At 39.6% G+C, this 23,582-nt stretch overlaps 1 protein-coding gene across 2 annotated transcripts in view; it reads left to right on the forward strand.

The window, feature by feature from the left end:
* Nucleotides 1-23,582, forward strand: part of nlgn3a (neuroligin 3a) — a 401,317-nt gene that overhangs the window by 155,659 nt on the left and 222,076 nt on the right. For both annotated transcript variants that reach the window (XM_069893055.1, XM_069893052.1), the window contains exons 2-3: nt 16,225-16,440; nt 16,729-16,894. The gene's annotated coding sequence lies outside the window, so the exon portion shown is untranslated. The remainder of the gene's footprint in view (nt 1-16,224; nt 16,441-16,728; nt 16,895-23,582) is intronic.

The raw sequence follows: 23,582 nt of genomic DNA on the forward strand, positions 1-23,582 counted from the left end.
ATTTTCTTCTCTAATGCTAACCTTTTCCATCTTTCTCCTATGATCAGCAATCAACCTATCCCCAAACTTCAATTTCTTCTTCTCTTCTTCCTGCCAATTTCAAAGGATTGTCCCTAAAAGTCCCTACTATTATTTCTGCTTCTACTATTTAGTAGCCAGATAGGTTACAGAAGGTAAAGACTTGTGGCCTTGCCAGATGTTCCCCACACTTCCCTGCATGCTTGTCTTCTCCCTGGAAATATTGATGCCTCTCTATTTGACTTTCTTAAGTAATTTCAATTGGAAATTAGAACTAATTGCCCCTTCTTACAGGGGCACAATGAAGGGATGAGGGGAACAGAGTATATTTGACTTACATCAAGTTAAGTTAATTGGCCAAATTTATCCAAATACAAAGGGCACAATTGCATTAAGTAACTGGGCTTATGATTAAAAACATTATGCTTTATCAAATGGTTTCTACTGAAAAGCAAAATTTATCAAGCATTGTGAGCGTTAAGGGTATGTGAGAATAATGGCTTCAGGTTATACTTGAGTTTGAACATTTGGGTCATTGAAGACAATTGAAATAATTTCCCTTTGCTGTCAATTTCTCGCACTCCAAACTATCCTTATTAGAATTGCTTGCATTCCAACCATGCATATACCAGTCTGAAGCAGATGACCTGCAGCATGGTTTTCGGGTCTTGTAGCTCATTGGTAATGAGGCCCAGAATCACTGAAGATTTGTGCTGCCATTGGTATGAATGTGCAGATGTGCAGATGTTCCCTGTTGCAGAGCCTCGGAGAAATAGCGCCATTGGCATTATTGCCTAAAAGGAGAGATTTAGACATCTTAATGATGATTGCTTAAACTGTCTTTTGAAGACTTCTACTCATAATGGACAATGGTGTCTCAAAGCTGAATGAAACACTCAGCCAGGAAAGTTTCTTCTGTTGTGAACAAGTGACACCATCCTATACATTAAGTAAATTGATGAAGCCACTTAACTGCTGTAATTGAAAATGTTTCTTCTCATCAAGAAATTGTCTAACTCAGCAATTGTGTATAATGATCTATCTTTTATTTTTACCTCTCAAATTTCCTCTTCCCTCTTGAAAATTTTGCTCGATGTTGAAATACAGTACACAGATGGCGCAGACTAATGTGAGATCCCATCTAAATGGTTCTGAGAGTAATAGAGTCATCCATTTATTTAGCATGGGAACAGCTCCTTCAGTTCAATGAGTCTATGCCAACTTATCAACTGCCTGTTTACACAAATTCAACACTTATGTCATTTTATTCCCCCCTTCTTCCCCTGCCAGATTCCATTGCTTAACTATGTACAAACAACCGTCCTAATGAACCTACTAACCTGTGCTCTTTTCTGCCCATGGATTCTGGACAGTGAGAATTAGAATGTCGTGTTTTTTTTTCTAACTGTGCTCCAATTCAAAGTCCTTTTTAGGGTCTAGTATGAAAATAAAGTCAAGATGACCTGATATGCTCAAGGCACTTCTCAATAGTTGATTGCATGTTGTGAATACCTGTACCACTGCAGTATACTTAGTATACAAGTATACTTGTTCTTTGAACAAGGAAATCATTAAATTCCTTTAAACATGCCTTTCCAATCATACAGATTAAAATCATTGTGTGAATTTCCTAGTGCATGTGTTTATGGTTTGTTCATTAATATCAATTTCTCCAGTTTCCATAATACACCCCTCCCCTTCTTCTTCCCCATTGCCTTTCTCCCAGCTCTTTTGCCCTTTTCCCTTGTCTCCTTTCAGAGAGCCAAAATCAATTCTCACCTCTCCTCTTATCATATCCATTTAATACCTTTTGTTGATCTGGACTCCTCCCCCGGCCAGCCTTTATACTTACGCCTTCCTGTTCTTTGCTTATTCATTGAAGAAGGGATCAGGCCCGAAATGCTGATAATATATCTTTACCTCCTATAGATGCTGTGAGACTGGCCGAGTTCCTCCTGAATTTCTGTGTGTTTTTACTACAATCACAGTGTCAGCAGACTTTCATGTTTCGGAAGCTTTGTTTTGAATGGTATCTAGGCAAATCTATCCTTACTTAAGTACCACAGATAGAGCAATTATAAAACAAAAGTACAGGTGTAGTGTTGCAATATATTAAAGAGTGCAGAGTATAGAGAAAAGTACAAACACAAAGTACAAGGTATAGAGAAAAGTACAGTTAAAATAGTGCAAAGACATCACCTTTACCAATGAGAGGCTCATTTAAGACCCTTAATAGAGCAGGAAAGTACCTGTCATTGAACATGGAGGTTGGATGCACCCTTTAAAAGGTTGGCCGAATTCCTGAGACAGCGGGAAGTATAGATGGAGTCAATGAAGGGGAGATAGATTTGCATGATGGCTTGAACTGCGCTCATCGCTCTCTGCAGTTTTCAATTTGAGGCAATGCAGTTCACATTCAATGTAATGGTGAGTCTAGATAAGATACTGTAAGGTAAAACATCATGAGATGGGAATGTGTAAAGAGTTACCCAGTACAGGGCTGTAACAAGATGTGAATGCATCCTTGTACTTACAAGATAAGAGAGACATTGATGGATTGAGAGGCAGGAAGCTAGCAGGGAAAGGATAGCAACAGTTTTAGTCATTGGACAAGTAATGATATGATGATGTTCTAAGCACGTATCCAAGGGTATAAAAAATCACCATTTTGCTGATAACGGCAGAATGCATTCTCCGACTAACATTGTTAGTCGCAAGTGTTACAATCCGGTAATAAAGAACAAAGAACCCTGATTTCGACTCAGTCTGGTGTTTGTCTCACTCATTCATGAACAAAGCAGACCTAACAATACCTGATCATGCATTTGTAAATATTGGTAAGATATCTCAAGAATCTCAAAGACATCCTTTGGCTTCTGAGGAATTAATGAACTTTCTTGGACAAAGTGTCAATGTAAATGGACAGGCTATTGATGAAATTTACTCTGAAGAACTTGAAGATGTCCATCATTTCCACCTTAGTTCTGTGATAAATACAGGGGTCTCGTGCTCCTCCCATATCCTGAAATCAATGCGAATATTGGGGAAGAGATTGTTATTTTGACACCATGCCTTCAGACTCCCCTTTTTTCTGTAGTACAGCACAAAGGTCTGTAGACACTGTAGTTGAAGTGAAAACACTATGCTGGAAAAATTCAGTTGGTCAAACAATGTACTTTATATAGCAAAGATACAGATACATAACCAATGTTTAAAACATTGGTTATCTATCCTTATCTTTGCTATAGATAGTACACTGTTTGAGCTGCTGTGTTTCTCCACCATTGTGTTTCCCCTTCTTTCTGTACTCATTCTGCATTGTAATAAGGATCAGTATGGAGGAGATATTGTCACCTTTCCTCACTACTTGCGGTCTGCAGGTCAGGAAGTCAGTGATCCAGTTGAAGAAGGGGGTTGCTAAGACTCAGGTATTGAGTTTGGGAATTATTTGTTTGGTGTTATGGTGTTGAAGGTGAGCTGTAGTTAATTAAGAGGTGTCTGACATCGGTGTCCTTGTTATCCTGGTGTCCCAGGGCAGTGCACTACCTATGAGATAGTGCTTGCTGTTGAGACAGTAGGCAATTTGTAGTGGATCAAGGTTGTCTGGGAAGTTGGTAGCCATGATCAGCCTTTTGAAAAACTTCATCATAATAGATATCAGAGCCACAGGGTCATTGATGCGCATTGTCTTGCTTTGGTAGGGGATAATAATGGACTTCTTAAAGTAAGTGGGAACTTCATTTTGCAACAAGGAAAGGCTAAAGATGTCCATGAATACTCACGCCAGCTGGTTCAGCCAAAGTCTCTAGGTGGGAACACTCAGATTGTCTTCTTTTAAAAACAGTCCTCTACGCTTGTGCTGACAAAGTTTGTGATGACATTGGTTGCTGAGCTCTTTAATGTGGATGTACCATTTGTATTTTTATGGAGGTGGAGAACATGCAGCAAAATGTTTCAGATTCTGATTGAAGCTAACTTGGAGTCCATTTCTGAGAAGGACACATCATCTGAGAGTTAAAATGAGATAAATTATCGATCATGTCAGTTTTATTTCTCTTTGCTTCAGTGAATTCCTGGAGTTACAGGAGTATACAAAGAAAACTAGCAAAAGAAAGCAAAATTTACTGCTTCTCAGAACGTTCCTCTTTTTACAAAGTTACCCCTGGTATCCGACACCTTTAGGGATTGTTAGATGCCAGAGAAGTAAGTTTTCCAGTTGCCTGAGATTGTGTGTTGCGTGATTAATGGACTAACTGCTATCTGGCACCAATTTTAAACATTCACATTTTTACTAATAGGTAAAACTTTCCACAATTTTTTTTTCCTGGTTGCTTGAATTCCAAAAAAATGAGTATTTTACTGTTGCTACAGTATATGATAGAGAATTAAATGTATTAGCTAATTAAATGTATTAGCTAATGTATTAGCAGGAGCACTATTGCAGGCATTTTAGAAATGTTTCTTAAAGTTGAGATTTTTCAAGATCAGATGCTGCGCACTGTTTGGAAACACTTAGATGAGCTATTTTCAACAATGATAACCATAAACATCTTGAATAGGTGTGTGTGAGATTCCCAAATGTGAATGAGAAATAAAAAAAACAAATTTTGTTTAAATTATGTGGAAATTATGCTTAATTAATTCTAGTCAAATTATGCAAGTTACAGTGTAAATCTTGCAGAATTGGAAAAGAAATAATCATGCAATTTGGAAACTCAGCTCAATCTGTTGAAAGGTGGAGCTATTAATGAAGATAATGGCTCATTAAGCCTGATTTATTTCTACAATTATGAACTAGTTGTTGGCAACATGGAAAGAAACCATAGAAAGAAACAACAAAACAACTCTCAGTGTTGGCAGTGAAGTAAAACTAACAGTCTTTATATCTCTAATTTACTAGGATATTGTAAAAAGAAAACATTAAATGACCCCATTATTTTTATGAAAGTAGCACCATTATTACATAGATGTTGTTTCTGGTCATGTTATGAGGGACAAAACCATTATGTTGATGTAAAAACAAATTGTAGGATTTGTATTTGTGCTGATTTAATACGGACGAGCAACATAGAGTTAGATGAAAGGAGACATGGTGGTGAAGCAGGGAGAGAGAGAGAGAGAGAGAGAGAGAGAGAGAGAGAGAGAGAGAGAGAGAGAGAGACTGTGAAAAGGGACAGAGGGAAAAAGCAAAACAGCCAGGAAAGTTTCTTTTGTTTGACCAACTGAGTTTTTCCAGGATAGTGTTTTCACTTCAACCACATTGTCTACAGACCTTTGTGCTGTACTACAGAAAAATGGGGAGTCTGATAGGACACCCATCCTGTCCATCAAGATGAAGTCACTTAACTGGTGTAGTTGAATGTTTTTTCTCATCAAGATCCAGCGATTGACTATAATTATCTATCATTTTTACCTCTCAAATTTTCTTCTCTCCTCTTGAAAATGTTGCTCAATGTTGGAATCCAGTTCCACTTGACTGTGGAGTCTGGTGGGGTGCTGGGAGAGGGGCTGAAGACAGAATGATAAAAATACATGCAGACAGACAACAGAGTAACAGGCCATTTCGGCCCAATTTACACCAAATTAGCCTACACTCCTGGTACATTTCAAACTCTGGGAGGAAACTGGAGCCACGGGGAGAATGTACAAACTCTTTACCAACAGCATGGGATTCGAACCCTGGTCCAGATTGCTAGCACTGTAAAGTTGTTGCGCTAATCACTTGCTAACCATGCTGAAAATGCAACAGACATGGTGAGAGCCCCATCTACCAATGTGAAGGAGAAACCAACATTAAGAAAAAAGCTGCAGTTTTAGAAACACATTTATGAAAAATGTCATCACTGGAACAAATATGACAGAGCGTGAGTTCCCACAATCATTTAGGATAAAAGATAGTACCTCTAATTTCCACATTACAAGTCAACTTTTAAGGTACCAGTGCCCCCGACTGGATTTTTCCTTTTGCAATATGTACTTCAGAATATCAGCCAAGCTTCTGTAAATATTTCCTAAAGCTGTTTCCCTCCAGAAAGCCAAAGGCAGCAGTTCCATGGGAATAGCGTCACCTCCAAGTTCTCATCTAAATAATGCTGTATATGATTCTAAGTTTCATTGCCACTGAGTCCCAAACTTTTCACCAAACACCTCTGAAGGATTTCCCTCATCAAATAGACTGCTATGGTTCAATAAAATGGCTCATTATCAACTTCTCAAAGGTAATTAGGAATGGACAATGAATGTTGATCTCAATTATACCCATATCTTGTGCATAAATAAAAAGAACGACTAAATATAATGCTCAGGAGCCAAAACACCAACAGAATAACTCATGTTTGACTTATTTTTAGAAGTTTTATTGCAACTATCAATCAAACCATCCAATATATATCCATCAGGCCAAACTGAGTTTGAAAGTGATGTTCTTCTATTAAGGTATTTTAACATGAGTTCATCAAGCCTCATAAACTTACATCACTTTTATATTTCATTTCCTTCTCAATGAAATGGGAATATTTGTCCATTCACACGTGGTTCATTGATTCAACAAAGATAGAAAATTTATACCATTTGTGCACCTGCAGCCAAAGAAAACACATTTTCCTCTTCAATTTTTGTTAAATTTGTTTCGATAGATTTTTTGATAAAGAGCATGTTAACCTCTGACTTGGAACACAAAACAGCCTTTGAAATTGGAATGTTTAACATCTCATTTTTATCTGCCGCACAAGCCAATTTTATGGAAAAAATCTTACACAGAAATCAGGAATTTACTAATAAGATTGCAAATAAGAATATATTCATTCCAGGGCCCTCCACTTGATGTAGTGTCCAGCAGTAAAGAAAAAACTCCTAATGCAAATTCTGGGATTTTTAGTGGAGGTAAACAAAAAATTTGTGATGCTGGAGTACACAGGAGCACTGGATAAACTCAACAGGTCATGCAGCATCCTTGGGAAGCAAAAGGAAGTTGAAGTTTCAGGCCTGTGCTTAAAATCAGGCAGACACCTGAATAAGAAGGTGGGGGGAGGGAAAGAGCACAGGCTAATAGGTGATAGGGGGAGATACAACTTTGAGGGAAGAAGAGAAAGGAACTGAGAGGTGATGGGGCAGGGGAAGATGGCTGAGAAAGAGAGTGCTCATAGGAGAAGGAGCTGCAGAAAGGAAAGCAAGAGGCTGGGAGAGGGGGTTGATGGAAATTGGAGAATTTTTAATTGTGGGATTAGTAAGCTACACTCTTACAATGTGCTCATGAAGATGATGCAGGGAAGCTGGCTTAGGCAGATCATTTCTAATGTATTTACTCAATATTCCTTCAGGTAATTTCAGCAGGGATGGTGATGGTTGACACTTCTAACACATCTCCACTAATCAATATGCCAACTCTATTCCTTTCAACCATGAACATCACACCCCCCCCCCCCCAATCTGTAACCACAACTAAATCCCACTTTAGCAATAAAATTCTGTGCCCTACTCCCACAATGATATGTTTGTCCATGGCTTCATGTAATGTCAAACCAAGACCACCTGTACATTGGAGGAGCAAAACCTAATTTTCCATCTTGGCACTCTTAAGCTGGATGGCATTAATATTGACTTCTCTGGTTTCTGCTAGTCTACTCCCTGTTTTTTCTCTCTTCCCCATCCCTCTCTCTTTCCTCCAGCTCTCCACCCTCTTCCCTCTCCATTCACAGCCATTTCCCCATCCCCTTGTTTACTGGTATGCCCTCCCTTATCCTTCTAATACCTCCTGCATGTGGAACTGTGCGCCTCCTGCTGCCCCTCCCCCCCCCGCCATCTTGTTTGGGCACCTGACATTTTTCCCATACCTTGATGAAGGGCTCAAGCCTGAAATGTTGGTTATATATCTTTATATTTGCTATATAAAGTGCACAGTTTGACCTGCTGTGTTTCTCTAGCATTATGCTTTTACTTCAACCATGGTATCTGCAGACGTCCATGTTTTACTCCCTGTTTAGTACTACTTACAGATTCCTCAATTTCTAATTCCACCTTTGATTGATGTCTTCAATAGTCCCACCATTTATTCTCTCCCTCTGATCTCCTGCAATGAATCTCTGCAGCTAATCCCTACTCCTACCCTTCTTCTAATCCATTACCCAGCCACACCCCCACCCACCCCTCCACTCCAATTTTGATTTTTATCTTTGTGACCCTCTGAACATAGCTGATTTCTTGCTTTCACACGGTACAGGCAAAGCATGCGAAGGAAAAGCCTTGGACTTTGGACCAGAGTTCCCAAAGGAAATATTCCTAATTTTTTCCTGCATCCACTGTCTCCTGCAACTTTCCAAACACTGTTAGAATTTTAGGCCATGTGTTTTCTGCAACACCATATATAAAGTTCTTGTGAAGTACCAAAATTATCCATGTTCAAGACAAAGGAAATAGAAAATTCAAAAACATATAAATTGCTACTCAGGCAAAAAGTAAAAGAAGCAAGTTGGAAGAAAAAAGATTCGAATTGAGCAAGAACCACTTTAAATCTTGATCAGGACATCTTATCTCATAGTACATCTCTTTCATTATGTTAAGGCTTATCATAAAAGACTTGAATCTACAAAATAGATTTGTACGATCTATATCTTTCAGAATCTCAGCTGCATTCATTCCTGAACATTCAACTTAATTTTATTCATTTTTTAAGCCTTAAAATTGAAAAAGAATATTTTCTTTAACTTGATGCAAACAACCAAGGCATATCTTCTTTACTTAGAGAGAAGGAGAGGAGAGCAATGGATTTGCAGCTCTCTGATAGTAAGAGTCATAATTCATGAGACATGCAGCATGCTCTGACCTCCACGCACAGTCTCTGGCCACCCACTGTCACAACTAAGGTGAGAGGAGGAGGAAAAAATAAAATTGTTTGTGCAAACCGCAAACACAATTCAACCGCTCAGGTAGAAATCTCATGCAAAAGTGTAATCTTCTGATTAATGAAATAACACTGTTATTTCAACACGAGTGATTCTCTTCTAAATTTGCAATGCCCTTCTATCTTGCTACTCCACTGGGTCATTGGCCTACTGTAAGCCTGATCCTTCTTTTGCTGATGTGTATATAGCTTAGTCATCAGCCATCACCAAAGGACAAAATTTGTCATTGTGTAGTAGCAGAAGCCGCTGGATTTCTCCTGTCTTGTCCCCCAACCTTGGTAAGTGCAGATAAGGAAGACTAAAATTTTTTATAATCAGGAAAAACTCAGCTGATCAGGCAGAATCTGCAGAAAACAAAATGATTAATATTTAGGCCTTGTGACCCTTTGTCAGAATTTGGAATGAGTTATGTATAAGTTAGTTTTCAGTGGGAGAGAAGGTGGAGAATTGAATCTTGTCAGGCAAGTTGCCAAATTGCTGGCATCACACATTGTCTCGTCAAATGATCAATTTTTCACAAACTTTGGATTTCTGGGCTTAAAGTTAAGCTGACTGAAATTTTAAGTGAAAAGCATCAGCAAATTTTCTGGCTCACAAGTAGCTTCACAGGAGAACTTTGATTAGTTGCAATATTTCTGTATTAATCTTTTTAATTAAATTTAGACATACATCACGATAACTGGCCATTTCAACCCACAATTTTGTGCTGCCTAATTTTCACCCCATTAACCAACACCCCCAGTATCTTTTTGAATGATGGGAGGAAACTAGAACCCCACCCAGAGGAAATCCATGTAGACTAGAACGTACAAACTCCTTACTGACAGCATGGGATTCGAACCCTGGTCCAGACCTGATCGCTGGCGCTTTAAAGGTGTTGTGCTAACTGCTACACCAACCAAACCGCCTTGTGTGTGTGTGTGTGTGTGTGTGTGTGTGTGTGTGTGTGTGTGTGTGTGTGTGTGTGTGTGTGTGTGTGTGTGTGTGTGTGTGTGTGTGTGTGTGTGTGTGTGTTGACCAAATACCACTTGGCAATTTGAGAAAGAAACTATTTTTCAAGGCGTCCTATATTCATTTAACACTTTGAGCGCCCTCTACTGTCCTAACAGCAAAAACTGAACACATCTTTGTAGATTTGATCCAGCCATAAATCAAACAGATTTTAATTCCAAATTGAAATATCCAATACAGTCTACAACTACATGTGCTCATTGGATAATATCAGACTCCAAAGCCTGAAAAAAACCCTTACACTCAAGATGTCAATTCCAAAAGCTATCACTTCACATTTTCTGCAGTGAAATTCTAACACTGTTAATTTCTGGAGCATTTTAGTATTCCTTGGATGCAGTTATCAATTTCCCTAGATTTAATGAATGCATAGATTTATCTTTTTCACAATAAATATCATTAATATGGCATTTGCTATTAATGAGGTAACATTGCCTGGTTATAGAATTCAAGGATGGAGTATGACTCATGCAGCAGAAGGTGCTGTAATGGTGACTGGAAATTGGTCGTTTGTAGTTTATTAAGATAGACTGGATAATGGTCAAAAGTAAATTTGCACCAAGTTGTGCTCACATGTAGAGGTACCACAGAGGGAGCACCAGATGCAGTAAATGACCCCCACTGATTCACAAGCAAGTGTTGCTTCACCCAGAAGGACTGTTTGGGGCCCCAATTGGTGGTGAAGTAGGAGGTACAGGCACACGAGTAGCATTTCTTGTGGTCCCAAGGGGCAATTTGTGGGAAGGGATGACTGGATGATGAAGTCCCGAAGGGAGCAGTCCCTGCAGAAAGCGGAGGGGTGGAACATGTATCAATGCCATTTATATTTTTAGTTTATGGAATGTTTGATCTTTTTCTGTATAAATATAAGGGACTGTTAGGAACAGTGAGTACCCTGAGGCTTAACAAAATCAACTTCTTCCAATATCGGTCCCTCCCATCCCCCTTTCCAGCTATTTTTTTTCTTTGTTGATAAATTATCCGAGGCCCTCTGGATATTAAGAAAACCTAAACTTCCTTTGATTATCCCAGTACTCAGAGTTGCTCCACATTCCCCTGTAAGTAGATTATCTCTATTATGAATGTTATCACTAGAACATGTTTTCTATTCACAGCTCCCATGTTCTATCTTTAGAAATAACATAATTAGACTTTGCACTTTTTACTTTTTTCCCCAAATAAAATGACAGATACAAGTTTATGCAGGAATTAATGGCCAGCAATGAAATGCTCAAATTGGAGCATTAAAAATTCATGTTGCATAAGAACCAGATGTAATGCTTCTGCAATATTGAAAGAAAAGAGGAGAGAGCTATATATGCAGTTGTTGTGACCAGAGGGCTGCAACACTAGGCTAGCCATTTCAATTTTTAAAGAGGAATATAGGGGACAGTGGAACATCAGTGGCATTGATCTTGTGGAAAATACCAGAGTCTATTGTGAAGGAAACAAATCAGGGATAGTTAAAGGAAGAATTGGAATTAAATAGTATCTTACTGTATCACCAAAACATCCCAAAAAGTGTTATAGAAGATAGGCTGCTTTGAAATACATTAGCTGTTCTGGATGTGAAGGAGAATATAGTAGCTATTTTCTGCATACAATGGTCATATAATATGAATGTGATTACAAATTTTTCCAGTGATATCAACTAATTGGTTAACTAAGCTGCTCTTTGATCTTTGTTATCCATTTGAACAGATACAACTACTGAAGTTTTAGGCTCAATTTTATATTCACTAAATGCCTATCCGCATCTCTATTCCTGCACATCTGTCCTGGCCTCCACTGTCCCAAGACTCAACAAGGATATGATTCCCCTTGTTCTCATCTACCACCTCACCACATTCAGCATATTATCCTCTGCAGTTTACCCCATCAACAACACGTGATCTCACCATCAGATACATGTTCCACCCCTCCACTTTCTGCAGGGACTACTCCCTTCGGGACTTCATCATCCACTCATCCCTTCCCACAAATTGCTCCTTGGGAGCACAAGAAATGCTACTCCTGTGCCTGTACCTCCTACTTCACCACCAATTGGGGCTCCAAACAGTCCTTCTGGGTGAAGCAACACTTCCTTGTGAATCAGTGGGGGTCATTTACTGCATCTGGTGCTCCCTCTGTGGTCCCTTAGATCAGAAAGACTGGACACAGACTGGGAGATAGTTTTGTTGAGAACCTTCGTTATGTCTGCTGCAATATCAGGGACCTCCCAGAAACCAACCCTTTTAGTTCCACACACTATTCCCATACTGACGTCCCTATCCGTAGCTTCATGCTCTGCCAAACTGAGGCTACCTGCAAACTGGAGGAACAGTACCTAACATTCCTTCTAGGTACTCTCCAACCAGACACCATGAACACCGACTTCTCCAGCAACTGTTAAACCCCTCCCCTGAGTGTCTCTCTTTTCCTATCCTTTCCTCCATCCCCTTGCCTCCCTTCTCCATTCAGAGAGCTACCCCTCCTCTCATCATTTCTTTGCTTTTTTCTCTTCAACTCTTCCACTCATATCCACTTATGACCTCTGACCTGTTAGCTTGTACTCCTCCCCTGCCCTTCTTTCCTCCTCTCCACTACCCCAGCCCCCCAACCTACCTTTTAATTTAGGCCTGATTTTTGTTTGTACCTTGATGAAGGACTCAGGCCTGAAACTTTGGATACCCTTTACTTCTTATAAATGCCGCGCGACCTGCTAGGTTTCTCCAGCACTTTTGTGCATTGCACTACAACTCAATCCTGCTGGCTTAGACCAAATTCAAAACCTTTCAGATTCTTGAAACATTGCACTTGCCTAACATACTTCTTTGGCTTGGCTTCGCGGACGAAGATTTATGGAGGGGGTAAAAAGTCCACGTCAGCTGCAGGCTCGTTTGTGGCTGACAAGTCCGATGCGGGACAGGCAGACACGGTTGCAGCGGTTGCAGGGGAAAATTGGTTGGTTGGGGTTGGGTGTTGGGTTTTTCCTCCTTTTCCTTTTGTCAGTGAGGTGGGCTCTGCGGTCTTCTTCAAAGGAGGTTGCTGCACGCCAAACTGTGAGGCGCCAAGATGCACGGTTTGAGGCGTTATCAGCCCACTGGCGGTGGTCAATGTGGCAGGTACCAAGAGATTTCTTTAGGCAGTCCTTGTACCTTTTCTTTGGTGCACCTCTGTCACGGTGGCCAGTGGAGAGCTCGCCATATAACACGATCTTGGGAAGGCGATGGTCCTCCATTCTGGAGACGTGACCCATCCAGCGCAGCTGGATCTTCAGCAGCGTGGACTCGATGCTGTCGACCTCTGCCATCTCGAGTACTTCGACGTTAGGGATGAAAGCGCTCCAATGGATGTTGAGGATGGAGCGGAGACAACGCTGGTGGAAGCGTTCTAGGAGCCGTAGGTGGTGCCGGTAGAGGACCCATGATTCGGAGCCGAACAGGAGTGTGGGTATGACAACGGCTCTGTATACGCTTATCTTTGTGAGGTTTTTCAGTTGGTCGTTTTTCCAGACTCTTTTGTGTAGTCTTCCAAAGGCGCTATTTGCCTTGGCGAGTCTGTTGTCTATCTCATTGTCGATCCTTGCATCTGATGAAATGGTGCAGCCGAGATAGGTAAACTGGTTGACCGTTTTGAGTTTTGTGTGCCCGATGGAGATGTGGGGGGGCTGGTAGTCATGGTGGGGAGCTGGCTGATGGAGGACCTCAGTTTTCTTCAGGCTGACTTCCAGGCCAAACATTTTGGCAGTTTCCGCAAAGCAGGACGTCAAGCGCTGAAGAGCTGGCTCTGAATGGGCAACTAAAGCGGCATCGTCTGCAAAGAGTAGTTCACGGACAAGTTTCTCTTGTGTCTTGGTGTGAGCTTGCAGGCATCTTTCAATTCTACAAGAGAAGGGATAGTTAATATTAGGCACTTTCAGGTGGCCAATTGCCCTGCATCTAAAGCCCATGTTTAGGCAATATGCGGCTGTTTTGAGGCCACCTGAATGTGCAGGAGGCAGTCTTGAGGTGAGCTACGTAACCCTTCACCGAGAGGGATAATCAGCTCAGCTCAGTGGCTCCCCCAGCCACCTGAATGCAGCTGGCTGAAAGCGGATATTAAAGGGTCAGGCTGCTGATCACAGCTGCCACTGGACAGTGTGCTCAGAGCCACATCGTTGCGCTTTAAATGCTCCCTCCTGAATGGCAATTTAAAGGGACGCTTCTGCTTCTTGACGCATTCTTAGCGTAGAATGCACCTGAAAAAGCCTATTGACAGAGTATTTTGAGGTGGCTTGAGGAATTGCTAGAGCAGCTTGCACACACACACACACACACACACACACACACACACACATTTCAAAACACAGAATTTTTGCAGTACTTTTGCAGAGTGCTTTTCGCAGAAAGAGCAACCAAGTTGCAGAATACGGCTGGCCTGGGAGAGCATGTGCTCTCAGAGAGGGAGGGAGTGAAACAGAGAGGAGAGACACAGAAATTAGTTCCAGAAGGACAAAGCTGGCAAACCTTTGGAAGGCTGTCTGGTCAAAGGAGAAGACTAACTGTCTGAGGTGACCCGAAAGAAAGAGGATCATCTGGAGAACCCTGAAGGGGGGAAAGTTTCATCAGCAAAGCTGATTCAAAAGGAATCCGGTGTGGATATCCTGGAACAAAAGGAATCTCTCTCTGAAAACCAGCAAGAACCCTCCTGAGTGGTAATTATTTGCCTGTTAAGCACCAAAGGCTGGTGAACTTTGTTAATGCTAACTTCTGTGCACAGTACAAGAATTGCCTGCAACCAGTGAGATTGGACTGTGATCCAAAGAACTTTTCTAATCTTAAATATACATTACACACACCTGCACTTAGTATTAGAGGGGGAATTAAGTAGGTTAGGTAGGTTAAGTAAGTAGGTTAAGTAATAAGTTAAAGTTTAATTCTGTCTTCATTCAATTATAATTAAAAACTACTTTTGTTTAAGTAACCCTGTGTTGTGGTGCATATCTAATGCTGCTGGTTTTGGGGGTCTTCTGGACTATGTAACAATATTGAGTATAATGTGTCAACAATGAGGCCAATTTTCAGTTTTGTAGGCTGTGTATAATGTGTGGATGCAATAGATCAGCAAACACAGCAACTATACCAAATTTCTATGCCAATTACCTTCCCAAGAATTTCAGATTGATTCATAATTGTTTTACTTAAGTCTACTGGCCCATAGTTGCTTGGGTGTGAGGGAGTCAAACTTCTTCACCTTCTGATTTTTACATGAAATAAATAGATTGAAACATCTTATTTGGCTCGACTGCTCGATGGCAGAATTTTTGCTGAATGCAACCCTTCTATTAACTCACTTCAACATCTAACTGTATCAATGTAAACCCCACATGTAATAGTGTATCAAATGCCTAACTATTGCCAATAGTATTTATAAATATTTAATTTACCCCAATGTACAGTAATCAATTTAATTCTCATGACCTAATGCAAGTAAATCCAAAATACAATAGATTTTCTTGAACCATTTCCACTTGCCCTGAACACATTGCATGCCAAAATGTTGTGGGCTCACAGTTTAAATTGGTAATTGATCAGAATAAGTAAACTTGTTCACATTTAATATTCAGTTGAAACTTCAAGGAATGAGTAAAGCCTCAGAAAACAGAGCAATCAATTCATTTATGTTTTTTATTGTAATAATTTAAAATAAGCAAATAGTACCAAGAAACAACCAATATATCTCACAAGTATGAATGTTATAGGTGCAACAGTTATAACATTAAAATGCATAAAAATTAGTCACTTTTTGAATAAAATGCATGTTTATAGGCATTCACAGGAGCATGTGGTAAATTGCCAAAGCTACAATAAATTGCTAAAATATCTTTCATTTAGTATACACATTAGTGTTATTTGGAACTTCAGTTTAAAATACCCACGCTGGAGTTTTTCAGGTCCCTCTATTTCCTTGCAAACTCTGCAAGGTTCTGTAACCATGAAATATTGTTTCAATGTTATTGCAAGTAATTTTTCTGTTCCACCTACGATTGTTGTGCATTCAGCTGTCTGAAACCGAACCATTGGAATTTCTTCCCTCTCAGACACTTCTTGAACTTTCCTTTTCCTTTAAGCTCCCCATACCTAACTTTGTATCGTTCAGTGTCAAATTTTGTCAGATTAACACTCCTGAAAAACACCTTGGATAGTTTTTTTATATTTTAAAGCCACTAAATTAAATCTAAGTAATTGATGCATCAGTTCCTCTTCCCTTGGTTCTAATGAAACCCATTCTCTAATCCATTGTGCTGGTTAATTTCAGTTTTCTCTTTCCACAGTCTCACCATGGCTGCAGCATACAAATCAATTGCCCAACTATCGGGTTCTTTCAACGATGATGATTTGTTCCATAGAACTTAAAAATCAACCACTCGCTGTCATATCAAACCTCAGAAGCCTTCTCCAGCCTGCGTGCTTAAATTCTGCCCTCCCACTCCTTGGGTCCTCAAACAAAGGAGTACACAAATATGGTGACAGAACAAACACCACGGCAGGTAACTTGGGTGTCTCTTCTACTTTGAGCTTTCTACTTCCATTCTGTTTTTCTAGTACAAAGCCTTTCATGATCTGAGAGTGTTCATTGGAAGTATACAAAGAAAAAAAATTGGAAAATTATATCTGGTAAATGGCTCATGGCGGACAGCCCCTTCGTAGATATAGTGCAGTCGAGATTTGTGTCCAGCCTGCTGCCTGTAGTGTGATCCTGGAAAAGAGGAACAATTGATTTGTGTATATAATTTCATATTTTATTCATATTCATAACCATTTTGCTATATTTCTAGCTTGTTGTTAAATCGTGAAGACATCCAAATTTGTTTGGCCAAATGATTCCATTAAGAGGTGGTTTTGAGTATGAGCGGTAAGAACACAGAAATACTGGAGGAACTCAGCTGGTCTCACAACGTCCATAGGAGGTACAGATGTTTCAGGCCTGAGCCCTTCTTCAAGGTCAGTAAGAGCAGTTCTGGTTGCTAGTATCCTCAGTCAGTTGGTTCTATTTAAGAAGATGGTGGGGAGTAAGCACAGATTGGACTCTTGTAGTTTTCTGGAGACCTCTTAAATTAAGCAACATGACTCATCCAATTAAATATAAAATACCCTGCTACTCTAGGTGATGAACAGAAGATTTGAGCAATGCCCAAACAACTTTTTTGCTCATTCAAGTCCATGAAATGATGATTAGTTATTTAATAAATTTGTTGTTTGCAATATCTTCCTGTTCATAGGATAATTTAATGAAGGATTTATTTGTTTGTTTGTATCAATTAAGTGCTTTGGCAGTTAATTTATAAATGTATTTTATAAATGCAAAATGTGTCCTCTTTATTCTTTAGTGTAGAAATCTATACTAACCTCATTCTTGCCCAGTGTGCTTGGGAGAAATCTACACTAACCAGATCTGCTCTTACTTAGAATCCTTCAATTTTCAAAGAGCCAATTGACCAAATCAACTTGAAAAGCTGATTTGACCAAAGGTTTTTGGAATCAATTTTTAAGTACCTTATAAGATTTAGGATATAGAGGTTTTGGTTACCTTCCTTCTTTTATAGAACAACTCTACCTATCAAGCACTACACATCAATATTAAATATGATCACCTATGGAAGTGTATTGCCACTTGAGCTTGCTGGGCTGGGCCATTTTCCAGGCACCACTTCAGGCTTCTGTGCAAGGTCTGTTCCAGTCAATGGACTCAAGCTCTGGAGTAGCAGTTCAACCTACCTTACTGAGAGGCAGAGAGCTCCAGGGTTATGTTGATGCTAATAGACTGATGCTGCTTGGGAAGTGTTGGAAAGAGGCAAAGTATTGTTTTTTAAAAAAAAGTGGTTTGAGTGCAACTGAACTGAGAGAAGGTGCTCTCAGTATAATTTGAAATCTGTAAAGGATTAAACTTTGAGTGACTTTTGTGTGTGGATGACTCCAAGCTGAGCAGGATCTCTTGTGCCATTTATTTCTACCTTCTCTGATATGTTGAGAAAGAAATGTGCTATATTTTAGATACTGGTTAAATGGAAATAAAAGGATAGTTTTCTTGCTGATTCAGAAGTCTTCAAGCAAACCCCAACAAATCTTTGGAATTATGATGTTTCATTGGGTAAATGTGAATTATTTTTTTAAGAGCAATAAATAAGGCAAGGAATTTCTACCAAAAATAATTTGCTGATACATGTCAATATTAATGTGTAAACTCCGAGCAACATGGACGAAGAAAAATTATCTCATGAATTGCTAAGTTTCACATTTGGGTGAGTTGTACCTGCATTCAACCGGCCTTCTGGAATTCACAGGATATCTCCACATCCTCTTTATAATTGTCATTTAAACCTACATTTAAGCAACGCACAGAAACTGCTGGAAGTATTCAGAAGGACAACTTGCATCTAGTAGGATGGAAACAAGATTAACGTTTCAGCTTTAATACCTTGAAACTCTTTTGAGATTCTCTCCTAAGATGAATGGGTGCAGGTCATTGGGACGAGGTGGGAGAAGGTTTTTGGCATGAAGTCTAGAAGGGCTGAACAGGCCTGGTTTTGTGCTGTGATTGTTATATGGTTATATATAGATGCTGAGCTTTTTCAGCATTTTTGCTGTTTATTTTGGATTTTCAGCTCCTTTTTGAATTTGTTTTCCTGATGGTTCTATCAACGCATGGTCATGGTTGGATTTTTACTTTGGAATCCAACATTCCTCGCTTTCACTTTTTGTAACATGCCCAATGTCCTTATAATTCATCTTTCCTTTATGGTACCATTGTCACATAATTAATGAAGGGAAAAGAAATTGCTTGATCTGTCATTTCCTAAGGAGCATGGCACATCACTGCCTTCCCTGCTGCCGTTATTGGTTAGCACTCTCAGCAAGTTGTGGGCAAATGCATTTTGAGCAGAAGGATAAGGGATAGGGTCAGGGTCTAGCACTCAGTGATTCTCAACCTTTTTCTTAACACTCCTATACCTCTTCAAATAATCCTTATGTCATAGGTGCTCTGTGATTAGTAAGGGATTGCTTAAGGTGGTATGTGGGTGGAAAAATGTTGAAAACCACTGTTTTAATTGTATTTAATTGATTTGTTATGTGCACAGTTTCATAACTCCAAAGGAAATGGGATAATGACATTTTTTTTTTCTCAAGCAAAATATTTCAGTAACAATTGGGTCGAGAGCAGCGATTCTCAACCTTCTCTTCCCACTTTAAGCAATCCCTTACTAATCACAGAGCACCGATGGCATAGGGGTTGCTTAAAGTGGTATGTGAGTGGAAAGAAAAAGGTTGAGAATCACTGGAGCTAATAGGGCATTGCTGCAAGATGCTTCAGCCCATCATCAAAATTGTCTCATCACCCAAACCTGTCCCAACCTGTTTTTCTCTTGACCCTTGTTTTGCCTTTGTGGAAATCTTCAGAATCAACAGCAATTAAACTTCAGATGGAAAGCTGAGCATCAAAATATGAATTCCACTTGACTTTTGTTGCTAGAAGGCTAATAAGTAGGGAGGCAGTAGATGGATACATCTTCCCTCCCTTTTCTGAGTCTTCCAACTCCTTCCAGGCTGATCAAATTCAGGTCACGTCGCGCGTGGCCGTGGCCGTCTATCGCTCGTGTCCGCGGCACGTTCCCGTGCAACCCCACCATCTCCCCCCCCCCTCACTGCTCCCCCTCCCCCCCCCCCCCCCCAATGACCCCCCCCCCCCCCCCACCTCCCCTCTCCTCCAACCTCGCAGGGAAAGGAGCAGCGGCGGAAGGAGAGGCAGTGGTCGAACCGGCTCGGCAGACACATCAGAGCGTAGGAAGCGCATCGTCAGCCTCGGGACATGGACACGGACCCAGAGCAGTAGGGAAGCTGCTCATCCTCAGGCCGGTGCTGAGACCCTCCCCGTCCCAGGTAAGAGTGCCCCAGATGCACCGGGAAGCTGAGGTGCAGTGAGCAGACATTCTGCACTCAGTCAGGGGGTTCTGTCGTATTAGTTATCCTGGCTGCTCCGTGATTTCGCTCAGCCTTCCGTCCTCGTTGTCCCCGGGAATCTTCTCCCCTCTGCAGCTCTCTGCTCTTTCAACATCTCCCCGTCTCTTGTTTGTTTATTTCAAACAAATAACAACAATATTCCAAGCTATTCAGCCGAAATTCAAGGGCTATCTGCAAGAAATCTGTTTTAGATCCGAGGTTAGAAACCCTAGATGGTAAATGATCATTCTATTCTCATGATGTTTTTGATGGAATTGGTTGGTACTAACTCTGCTAAGATACTGAATGCAAATCTATTTTGAATTGGAATTGCTTCGGCTTATTTAGAATTCTTTTTCTGTGTGATCCCGAGTTTCTTGTTTGTTATTGTATCGTTTTTAATCACAGTTCTCAAAATTGTTCCTTTTAATTTCTTTGTATGTATCATTATAACTGATTGTTATAGACAGAAAAAAACACCAGGCTCGCAGTTGTCATGGAGATTGAGTCCAGCCATGTGTGTGTGTAAATTGAAAGCAGCAGATTATTTATTGATATGATTAATGATTTATTTTATTGGACAGACACAGCTTTGAAATCAATAATGATGAGATTGTTAGAATAGATAGTTCAGCTTGCAGGTGGATTGTGCTCTAGTTTGTCTCCCTTACCTTGTTTGTATGCAATTTCAACTTGAGTTGGGTTTGATTTGATCAGCTCACACTCTCTCTGATTTTAGCTTTGCTGGGCTCATCATTTGAATGTTAAAGATTTGCTGATTATATAGTGCATCAAGCTAATAATTGACCTCAATGATCACCTCCCCACAGCATCCCACCCCCTAAGCCTCTTCCTACTCCCACCATCGCCATTTCAGAACCATGCATGATGTGAGAATTTTTCCCTCTTCTATAAAGTGTTTAGGGTGAGCTGTTCTCTCCTATTCATATTCGAGTCTCGTAGGCTGGCTCTAACTGGAATCCCTGCTGCTTTAAACAGATCCCATTCAATAGAAACCACCAAACATCCAAGTACTGCATCTGAGCAGCAAAATCACTAACCCTTTCAGAACTGAAGGGCCTCCCACTGTACATAGGAGGTTGACCACAGAAATGTTTTATAAAATGCATCAAATTCTTCTGAGACCTCCTTTTGGTTGAAAAAGAGGACTGCTTTCCTTCATGTGACACCAAAATGTTCATCACATAGTGGTTCATACATTTTGAGGATTTTCAGAGCCACTTTTAAAAAAAAAAAATCTGTTTTTCTTATTTAGAAATTATGAATTACATCCACTGAACAATTGGTGACCTTTCTCTATCAGAGTCTGAATTGTACTATTTATGATGCTTTTGTCTAATGTCGAGTCTGAAACATGTATACTTTTACCCTGAAAATGGAAAATGCCAATAATTCATAAATTAAAATCCCAGTCCTTTCATGACATGGTTGAAAAGTTCATTTCACATCTTTTAAACTTCAATGAAAAGAACAGATTTTGGCTCCAATTTATTGTGCAGTTGTCAAAATTTCCAAAGACAAGTGTATGAAGTGAATGCCTGTATATTGTGTGCGTGGTTTGTAAAGAGCATACATTTTTGAGTTCTTTATAAGAGTTGTACTTGGTTTAAAAAAAAGAATCTGTGCAAGGATCTGCCTATCTCGTTTCAAATCCAATCAAAAGTTTTGATTTGTAATGGTAATGTAAAAAGAATCTGTGCAAGGATCTGCCTATCTCGTTTCAAATCCAATCAAAAGTTTTGATTTGTAATGGTAATGTAAAAAGAATCTGTGCAAGGATCTGCCTATCTCGTTTCAAATCCAATCAAAAGTTTTGATTTGTAATGGTAATGTAAAAAGAATCTGTGCAAGGATCTGCCTATCTCGTTTCAAATCCAATCAAAAGTTTTGATTTGTAATGGTAATGTAAAAAGAATCTGTGCAAGGATCTGCCTATCTCGTTTCAAATTCAATCAAAAGTTTTGATTTGTAATGGTCTTCTTCTCAGTGAAGAAGGGTTTTGGCTCAAAATGTTGGCCATCCCAGATGCTGCTTGGTCTGCAGAGCCTCTTCCAGCATTTTATTTTGGATCATCAGTGAAAGTGATTTTACTTCAATATAGTGATGAGAAAGGAGATAAAGATCAATCTGTTTCAGTAGACTTAATAGGGTGGATGCACAGGAATGGTTTTTGAATTCTGGAACATGAGTACAACATTTTAAAATTAGAGCTCGTCATTTAGGAGTGAAATCAAGGTGCAATTTTAAACAAAGGGAATATAGGAAATCTAGAACTCACTCATGGAACTATAGATGTTCAGTTAATTTGAAGGATTAAGATTGCCTTTTTCTATGTGTGAGTATCAAGGCATTTGGATCAAAAATTGTCAAATGGATTGGAGGTGCAAATCGCCCACAATTTAATTGAATGGTAGAATAAGCATGAGGGTTATGACCTGCCCCCTTCCCATTTGTATCAGTTGTTATTTACATCAGAATGACCCTTGGGCATTTCATTTTTGGGAAGAGGACCTGAGATGTTCCAAAATCCAATTGCTTCTGCTAATTTAGCAACTCTTTAGTTTACAAATGTCACTCATAGATCAGATTCAGTCTGCAGCTATTTTGTTGAAATATTAACATCCACATTGCATTTAAAATTGTATACACTGAGAGAGGTTGCTGCATGAGTGACAGCCACTGTTGTTTGAATTTTAATCTGCTACAGTATCTAATGGAAAAGGCAATATCTCAGTTACACCATGTACCACTCAACAACAGGCCCAAACATATCCAGATTGAAGCTGTGCAAGCAGCAAGATCAAAACTGGAGTCCTTTTTAGAATAGGATCCTTGCATACATGTTAATTATAACTAGACTTTGGAAAATTATATATTTTTTTCCAAAAATAAAACATGCTGAGAAATTAACTCCTATTTGATAGAAAGTTTAAGGTTCAATTCCTTGTCTGTGTTCATTTTTCAATGTCAGACAGAGTACAATATGAATGCTAGATTTGGCCTTGGTATTTTTGGGTTTGATGAGGAATAAAATCAATCACTGTGTATGGTTGAGATTGCCATTCTGTGACCTCAGCTGGCAAGATCATGTATGAGGTGCACATCAGGTTGTGTACATTTGTGAAACTTCTCCCTGTCAAATACCCCACTGAAACATACCATCCATATTCTTAAATGAGAAATAATCTCTTGTATGGGGTAGCAGAATGCCAAATATTGTGTGAATATGTAATTGAGCAAGAATTGGTACTTTTAGTAAAATAGGGGTCCTAGCACAGAATTCGAGTAAAAATAAGGATTTGTAAATTTTTGGTGGTATCCGTTGCAGATTAGTAAAACTCTGATCTTTGGTCGACAGTTGTTTTCACAGATATATAGCAGAAATATTTGCTTGAATTTAAAAAAATCAGATCTTTACAATAAGAAATAGAAAATATGCCGTATATCAATATATTTATGTGGAGTAATCCAGTTTTGAACTAATTATGTCTTTGAATTTGGTCTAAAAGGTTTCCGTTTATTTTTTGCATTTAGTTCATCAGCCTCATGATATCAGCAGATGTCAGACATTGACAATAATCAAACAATTCTTGATTATTGCCAAAACAATCAGATTTTGATGCAGATTGTTCTAAAAAAATCCTAAATCCACCCAAAAAGACCTTACTTAAGA

The sequence above is a fragment of the Narcine bancroftii genome, chromosome 8, assembly GCF_036971445.1.
Source record: "Narcine bancroftii isolate sNarBan1 chromosome 8, sNarBan1.hap1, whole genome shotgun sequence".
Taxonomy (NCBI): Eukaryota; Metazoa; Chordata; class Chondrichthyes; order Torpediniformes; family Narcinidae; genus Narcine; species Narcine bancroftii.